Source organism: Pinus tabuliformis, chromosome 2_2 (genome assembly GCF_031772625.1).
Source record: "Pinus tabuliformis cultivar Carrire ecotype Pingquan chromosome 2_2, CPIR1, whole genome shotgun sequence".
Lineage (NCBI taxonomy): Eukaryota > Viridiplantae > Streptophyta > Pinopsida > Pinales > Pinaceae > Pinus > Pinus tabuliformis.
Window position 1 is genome coordinate 488,112,162 of NC_142300.1, and position 8,851 is coordinate 488,121,012.

At 38.9% G+C, this 8,851-nt stretch overlaps 1 pseudogene; it reads left to right on the top strand.

Annotated features, from left to right (window-relative positions):
• The first annotated feature begins 2,323 nt into the window (after positions 1 to 2,323).
• On the top strand, positions 2,324 to 2,929 carry LOC149193486 (OVARIAN TUMOR DOMAIN-containing deubiquitinating enzyme 1 pseudogene; annotated as a pseudogene).
• Positions 2,930 to 8,851: the final 5,922 nt, after the last annotated feature.

Here is an 8,851-nt window from a genome sequence, read left to right on the forward strand (position 1 = left end):
TTTGTCCTTCTATTTTCTCCTGAATATGTTTTGTCGGGCTGTAGAAATCTTCTTCACGCATCCAAATCTTCCTAGTTGTTAAGTAATCCATCTGGCTGCTCAATTATTAGGAATCTCCTAACATTCTTCTATCAAGTTCTTATACAAATCAACTCATTCTGTCAGGCTAAAAGCTGACTCGTTCAGAAGGGACCCTATGAGAGAGGCATTTAATATGAATAGGGATTTCCATTGATCACCAACCACCCCCAATTAAAACAATAAATCTGGCCATTATGCTTCAAAGGCTGTTGTTTAGTGACAAGTGAATAGCATTAAACAAAGCCTTGTAACAACTAAGGGAAACCCCTCTGGTTCAAGGGCCATCTTGAGCCTAAATATTGGTTGAGTTGGTTTCTTGACATAGTTTTTGCAGCCAAGGACTGCCTATGGGAAACGGGTACAACATTTGGCGTCATTGTCAGGGAGCGAAGTAAAGAAGATATCTTTCTTCGGGGAAGGATAAATATTAGATCTATTCTTTGCTGGTGAATAAGGAGTAGGCATTTAGTATTGGTTGAATTTATTTCACCTGGTGACTCCACTTTGCCATATGGCGATTCCACTGGGTAACCGATCCCAAGGTTTTGAAATTTCACCTACCTTTACTGCTATGCAAGGTTCATTGATACTTGTGATCAACATTATATGTCCTTCCCTTTTAGCCATGATTAGAAATCTAACATGTCTACAAAGGAAGCAAATTTTAAAGTACACCTGTGAGTATAAGTTTTCCATGGGATTTTATGTTCATATTGTATATATTTTTCAAATTTTCAGCTACTCGCAATGTGGTTTGTCAATAAATCCACTCCGTACTTGGTTACATTGGAAAAAGGATTTCACCCAAGAGTGTAACGTTTCCAATTCAGTTAGATATAAGTGTGGGGATTGAATAGATATTCAGAGTTTTAGTATGCAGTAAATTAGCATGTTCATTATTTATGAATGGTGTGATACATTAGTTTATATTTTCAGTCTAGAATTTTTAGTTTTCAGTATGAAAGAGTATCTAGATTAGTGTTGGCATATGGTTTCATTTCGCATTTGCAGGTTGTAGTCTGCTCTAGCAAGTTATTCAAATGACAGGGTTAATCCAGGAGAGTTGGTTATGGCAAGATGATGGTTGATGATTAGGTTTACAGTATGACTCCATGCCCAATGCTAAAGGCAATTGATCTCCTTGTTCACTGCATCCCACAGGAGGAAGCAGTCCTCATTGGAGTCGATGTTGTAACATATTTTGGCACACCCATATGTTTAACTTTCGGTGAAAATTTGTCAATTTTCATTAAGCTAAAATTCTTAGAGATATATTTATTATGATTTTGAAAGGTTTATTCTTTTATATATACTAATTTAAATTCAAAATATATTATTTTTATAAAAATATAATTATATTTTCATGGAAATATTTGTTTTAAATTAAAATAATATTATAAAAATTTTAAATCTAAGTCAAACTAAGAATTCAAGCTTTATGAAAGAAATATTAAAATTGCATTTGGAAAGGCAGATTTAAAATATTAGGCAAGTCAAAGTTAGTCAATAAGGTAATTACCGGGCATTTTTTAAATGGCGGAGATCATCAAAAAGAAAATCAAATGGTTTAATTTTATTTCGGACCCCCAAGGGTAATTTGAGGTTTAACAGTTGGGTGAGGTCCAAAATTTGGTTTTTCCCAAAACTACTTTGGGGCACATGGCATCACTTAAAGTTTTTCACACCTGCCAAGAGCGAAACCGCAAACTAGCAAGAGACCCCACCAAAATCCTACTCATGGTTTTCAATGACAGTGCAACAAACAAAGGATTTTCCAGACAAAGAACTTGACAAGTTGTTGATAGCCTTCCAGTTTTTTAGGCCCTTCTTCTCCATTGATGTTTCAGCTCAGACATGTCCTCATCAAACATTCATTGAAGGCTGATAGCGAGCAATATTCTTTGTTGAGTAAAATCCCCATTTTCGAAGAAGAGGAATATGCTCCAATTATGGAGGTGTAAAGGCAAGGGCGTAGGTTGTACTAGTGCCGCTAGAAATATAGATACGGTGGATGTTATTGAATTCCTTTGATTCATCAAATTGAACATCACTGCTTAATTGTTGTCTAGTCTTCCTCTTCTTGGAAGAAATTTCATAAGCTTCTACAACATCATCATAGAGAACAACTATTGGGGCATTTGTACCCCTGCTCCGATTAGACGCTAATGTTGCTTCTTTTTCTAGTTCTAATTGTCCTAATCTTAATTCCAAAATGTGATTGCAATTTGACCTCAGCATGTTCATGACAGTGCTACAATTACAGCAACAGAATGACATCCAGGCCAAGGAAGCCCTCAAAATCTCATTTTTTTGGCAACAAGGAGTCTCTTTCGGCCTTGGCAGCTGAGTATGAAACTAGCAATTCTATCTTAAAGGAAAAAATTGAGGTACTAGATGATTTATATGGGGAAATTTGACGCACACGTTGTGATGGAAACTTCTTCTTTTTTCCTTCATGTTTTCGTATCTGGAGCATATATTGGAGACCCAAGATGAAGCAGAAATGGAACATGTCTTGAAGAACATTGAGCAGTGCAAGAAAGCCCTCATGGACCTGGGATACATAGAGTTCACTTTTGAAGACTTCTTCTCAATATTTATTGATCTACTCGAGAGCGTGATTCTAGGCAGGGATTCATCTATAAGTATTGATACACTCATTGAGAGGAGCTGAGACCCATTAGTTTCAAATTATGTTGTGATGTTCTTCAAATTTGTGACATCAAGTGAAATTCGTCGAAGGTCAGAATTTTTTGGACCTTTCATAATGGGTGTAAGCAATGGGACTGATCTTTGCAGCACTGAATACAATCGACTGATCATGACATGGCATTGTAGAGCAAGATGATCCCTTAGTTATAGCAGAGATGAAAATGCAGATGCTTAGCAACCCTCAACCCTGCCTCGAGGGTTTTAAAGAGTGTCTCCTAACACATGTTAAGGTAAAGGGTAATGAGGAAGAGACTTCCAATAGGCTGTCAATAAGTTGGCATGGCATTTCACCCACAAAAATAAACTAGACATGATTTTCTTACTGCATATTCATAAATGGAAAGGGATGTCAAGAGCATACCACACACACCCCTTGTCTTGTGGTAAAGTAATAAGGTAGTTTCAAACTCCTGCTTAACCTCAATGCAAGAATAGTGGTTCGGGTATTAACTTCCTTGCTTTCAAGTATGTATCAAAGCTTGAAATGTGGCATAAGTGGCGAATGCATTTCCATATTCTAAGGGCAGGTAGCAACAGGTGGGAAGGAGGAGTCAACAAGAAGATTCGACAGCCTTCTAAATCTCTTAATTTAATCTTCTTCTCCTCCCATATGTCAGCACACATTTCCTTGTAATCTAAAATAGGAGGGATAAGCTCGTACATTTTTTAGTTAATAGGTGTTAGGTTAGTTATTAGATTAGTAGAAAATTGTTTAATTAAACAGTTAGACCTGCGAGCCTTTTAATATATATTAGAAATTTAGAAAATAGTTAAAGGGTTGCAGATTTCAAGGAGATTCTATCCGAGATTGTTTTTAATTTAATCATTTTAGATAGCTAGGTTAAGATTTTGTTTGATTTTCCTAAAAGCTCACAATAGCCAGCTTATTGTAATCTCTATATATTTGATCATTTGTAATAATAAGGGTGGTGGGATTTTGATGCCAAGACTCTACACTTTGTAATAGTTTTTTTTTTTTTTAGTGAAAGCCTTACGACAATGGTTTGACATAATTTTGTGTTTCTTGTATGTTTTTCCAGTATTTCCATATCTGTTTTCTGCACATATTCACAGTATTATAGAAGACATGGGTAAGAACAGATTGTGTTTCAATCTCTCTAAAATCCCCTACAGATTTATAATTGTCTAAAGAGATTAGTATAGCAGACTGATTGTCTGATCTAGCTCCTCTTTGAAATTGGTTATTATTTATCCTTCTATTTTCTCCTGAATATGTTTTGTTGGGCTATACAAATCTTCTACACGCATCCAAATCTTCCTAGTTGTTAAGCAATTTGTATGGCTGCTCAATTATTAGGAATCTCCTTACATTCTTCTGTCAAATTCTTATACAAATCAAGTCATTATGTTAGGCTGCAAGCTGACACGTTCAGAAGGGACCCTATGAGAGAGGCATTTAATATGAATAGGGATTTTCATTGATCACCAACCACCCCCAATTAAAACCATAAATCTAACCATTATGCTTCAAAGGCTGTTGTTCAATGACAAGTGAACAACATTTAACAAAGCCTTGTAACAACTTAGGGAGCCCCCTCTAGTTCAAGGGCCAACTTGAGCCTAAATACTGGTTGACTTGGTTTCCTGGCGTAGTTTTTGTAGCCAAGGTCTGCCTACGGGAAATAAGTACAATAGTTATAAAGAGGCTCAAAGGCCTATTTATTATTGAGAAACAATGTAAAACCCTAACATCCAAAAACCCAACCCTGGGAGATGAAGCGCCAAAATTGTGGGCCCTATTTGGGTAAATTGGTACATCAACTTCCCAGGGTCGTAACTTTGGCATATGATCTCTATTTGGCTATCATAATGCCTTGTTTCAATGATCTCAAAGAGAAGGCTGAAAGAAAAATCATAATTTAGAGCAAGTCTTTTCTAGTCTCTTCGTTTTCCCTAAAAACGTCTTTTATTCCCTAAAAATGGCTCCAGAAGTTTAGGACCTAAAAAATGATAAAAATAGGAGGTTGTGCTATAATTAAGAAAACTAAAAAAAAAACAATGGTTGGGGTCCAAGAGGAATAGGTAGGTGGCCACCAATATCCACTTGGATCAGTCCTCCCGCCCTTGGAAAGAAATGGTCCCCATTGCATTGAGTTCCTCCATGAAATGGGGAAACTTCTGTTGAAGTTGATCCCTAGTCAGCCACTTGCCTTGGTGTAGGAGTTGGCCAACTTTGACAACCTGATGCAGTGGAATCTTCTAATGGCGAGTGTTCTTGATCTATGTGTCCATGATCCAATCAGTTGTGGCATGAAAGTTCTTGATCTATGTGTCCATGATCCGATCAGTTGTGGCATGTTCCATGTAGTCTAGGTTTAACTTTGTTGGTGTGAGTTGTTTTGCAATGTCTGATGTGTCTAGTAATTGTGGAAAGTATGATCGAAGGTGGTCCACACTAAACATTGAGTGCAAGCCAAGGAATGGTGGAATGTTGAGCTCGAGAGAATCATCCCCTACAACCTTATTGATGGTGTAACACCCATATTAGAGTGGGTGAGGTTTATGGTGGGGCCCAACGAGGCACTCCTTCAACAAATGTAACCAAACTTTCCCACCCAACTAGAACTTGTGTGCCACCCGAAGTTAATCATGACACTGCTTGCACTTAGCATTAGCTCTGTCTAATATGTGATGATCTTGCTGGAAGATCTGCCGAATGCTGTCAATGAAGTTGTTAACACTCTTAGCTTCAGACTGGACATCAGTCGAATCTTCATGAATAGCTACAAATTGTATGCCCTCATCAATGGGACATAGTGTCTAGATTCCCAACCCTACCTGAAATGTGTTGTGGCCAATTGAGCTATGGAGAGCCTTGTTGTAGCTATGATGGACATAGAGGATTCTTTCATCCCATGTGCATGGATGCTTCGATTTGTACATATGGAGAATGTGTACAACTATCCTATTGACGACCTTTGTTTGGCCATCAGTTTGGGGGTTGAAATTTGTGGACTTAGTGAACTTCGTATCCTACATCGACGAGAGAATTGACCAAAATGTACTTACAAAGTTGTTGTCTTGATCTGAGATAATGGACTACGGGATCCCAAAATGTAACCACACTCATTCAAAGAAGAGCTTAGCAGTGGCTTTTGCTGTGATACTCTTCTTGCAGACCGCCAAAATGACCATCTTAGAGAATCTATCGAAGACCACAAAAATGTAGTCATTACCATGCTTTGTACAAGAAAGGCCTAACATGTAATCCATGGAGATGGATTACCAAGGTCGACTAGAAGTAGGAAGAGGAGTATATAGGCCTTCCTTCATGATGGTCAATTTGGCAATGGTGTAGGAAGTGTAGGATCTAATGTACTTCCTAACATCCTGTCAAAGGTTCGGCCAATAAAAATAATTATACAGCACTACCATTGTTTTCTCTACCTTGAAATGTCCAGTGACCTGACTATAGTGTGCCTCCCAAATCATCTTGGCATGCTCGTTTGAAGGAACACAGAGGTGTCACAGGTGGCATAACAGTGCATCCTAGAGGTAAAAATTTGGAACTTATTTTCCTTCCAGGAGCCTCTGCTATGTGTTGCCGTATTGGAGATCACTCTTGTAAATATGCAGTCACCTCGTAGTCTCGCACCCACAAGAGTCTAGCAAAGTGGTCAGCACCATGACTAGTGGTTGGCTAAGGCAGTCTGCAACATTATTGGTGCTTCCCTTCTTATACTTAATGTTCAAATGGAACTTTTGTAGGTATGTGGAACATTTTTTAAGGAGATCGTTATGCAACTTACCTTATGTTTGTATGACCTGCAGGGGTTAGTGGTCTGTGTGGATGATCATTTCCTTCCTCAGAATGTAATGCTTCCATTGTTAGCAGGCTTGCACAATGGAATACATATCTTTGTCATAGGTGGGATAATTTTGAACTATGTCTAAAAGTGTCTCATTGTGATATGCCACTAAATTCCCTTGTTGAGTAATAAATGTAGCAATAGCATAGTCAGATGCATCGGTATCAACCTCAAATGGTTGTTGTAGGTCTGGTAATGTGAGCACTAGTGCAGATAGAGGTGATGCTTCATCTCCACAAATGCCTTCTATTGGGATTTAGATCAAAAGAAATTTTCTTTTGCTCCTCCCTCGGTGCCTTCACTCATAGGCCAAGTTATATGATCAAACCCGAACAAAAAATTGTGGTAGATGTTGGAAAGACCCAGAAAGCTACAAAGATTTGTTAGAGTGGTTGGCGGTTTCCAATCTCGAATGACTTGTATCTTGTTCGGGTCCAAATACACACCCCACTCGTCAATGATGTAGTTTGGATATTGAAACTGGGTCATACCAAAAGTGCATTTCTCAAAATTGGCACACAACTTGTGTTGTCACAGGGTTTGGATGAACTATCGAATACACTAGATGTGTTCTCCCCAACTCTAGATAAATATCATAATATCATCCAAATACACCACCACAAATGAGTTGGTAAAGGGTCACATGATGTCATCCATCAGCCTCATGAAGGTTGTGGGGGAATTCATCAACTCGAAATGCATGACCAGCCATTTGAAAAGGCCCTCCTTAGATTTGAAGGAACTCTTCCACACATCTGAGGGTGCAATCAATACCAAGTGATAACTGGAATTCAAGTCAATATTTGAGAAATATTTTCACCCCTTGAGCTGTTCCACAAGGTCATGAATCTGTGGTATTGGATACCTATTCTGGACAGTGATATTATTCAACACCCAATAGTCAATACATATTCTCCAAGTTCTATCCTTATTCTATATCAACACGATCAGGCTCCCACATGGTGATGAACTTGGCCTGATGTGCCCTTTCTGCATTAGCTCTTGAATCTGCCTCTTTATTTCATGATTCTCCAGAATAGAGTGTCGATAGATTGGTCCATTAGGCAGTGACAAGCCTAGAGTTTGACCGATGGAGTCATTGACCTGACAGTGTAGAGGTACCCCTATGGGTGAGGTGAACATATCCTTGTACTCCACTATAACCTTTTCCATCTGTTGCTGCCATGCAAAGGAGCCCTATCTAGAGGCCATGGACAAAATATTCTTCTTTCCCTCAGGGTGAATCATAAGGAAAACAAATTTCTTGGTCTAGAAAATGATCTTACTGCATTGCTTGCAGTGATCAAAGGAATGATGGTAAGCGGTGCTACCTCCAGTACCTTGTAGAACTTATTCACCAAAGTAATAATAACAGTGTGAGGCCTAGACTCATACACATCATGTTGCTTCGACAAGTATGATTGGCCTAATAAAAAATCACAAACTTCAAGAGGAACAAAATCACACAATACCTCATCTTTGAAGGGCTTGATGTTATAGGGAAGGCGACATTGTTGGATGATGCAGAGATCTCACCCTTGGTGAAGCCACCTGATGGTGTACAGATGCAGGTGTGGTGTGGTTGGTAGGGCAAAAAACTTCACAAACTCTATTGAAATGAGGTTATGTTGTCTCCCACTATCGAAAATGAATTGTAATGGAGAACCCTTCACCCACATCTGTGAGTGGAAGAATCGCTCCCCCTCCTCTGGATCTTTAGGCTCATCCTTCTCAATATTCATGGTGGCAATAGTGGAACTGGGATCCACATTGATCATCTACCTCCCTTTGTCATTTCCCTTGTCGGTTTATGACTCAGAGTCGAAACATGCATATGATTTGGAAGCCTTCAGCTTGGCAACTAGTGACTACTTAGCTCGACACTCGCTTGTGTTGTGAGTGGGGTTGTTATGGAACTCACACCATTTCCCTATGTTCTTCTTTGTCTTCATGGTGTTGTTCTTTGATTAGGGATTCGGTGTGTTTTCTTGGGTCACCCCACCTTGGATTTTTCCTTTTTTCTTCCATTTGGGGGTACCTTTCCCTTGCTTCAGATTCGCAAATCCAAAGTCTCGCTTCTTCTATTTCAATTTCTCCTTGATCTTGACAGGATATCGATAGGAGGTGCCAAGCGAGGAGATGTCTAGGAACTCCATCACATCCTAGATGTAGTTTAATTGACAACTAAGGTACTTCAGTACCAAGTGCCACTCAAAATCCTTGATACC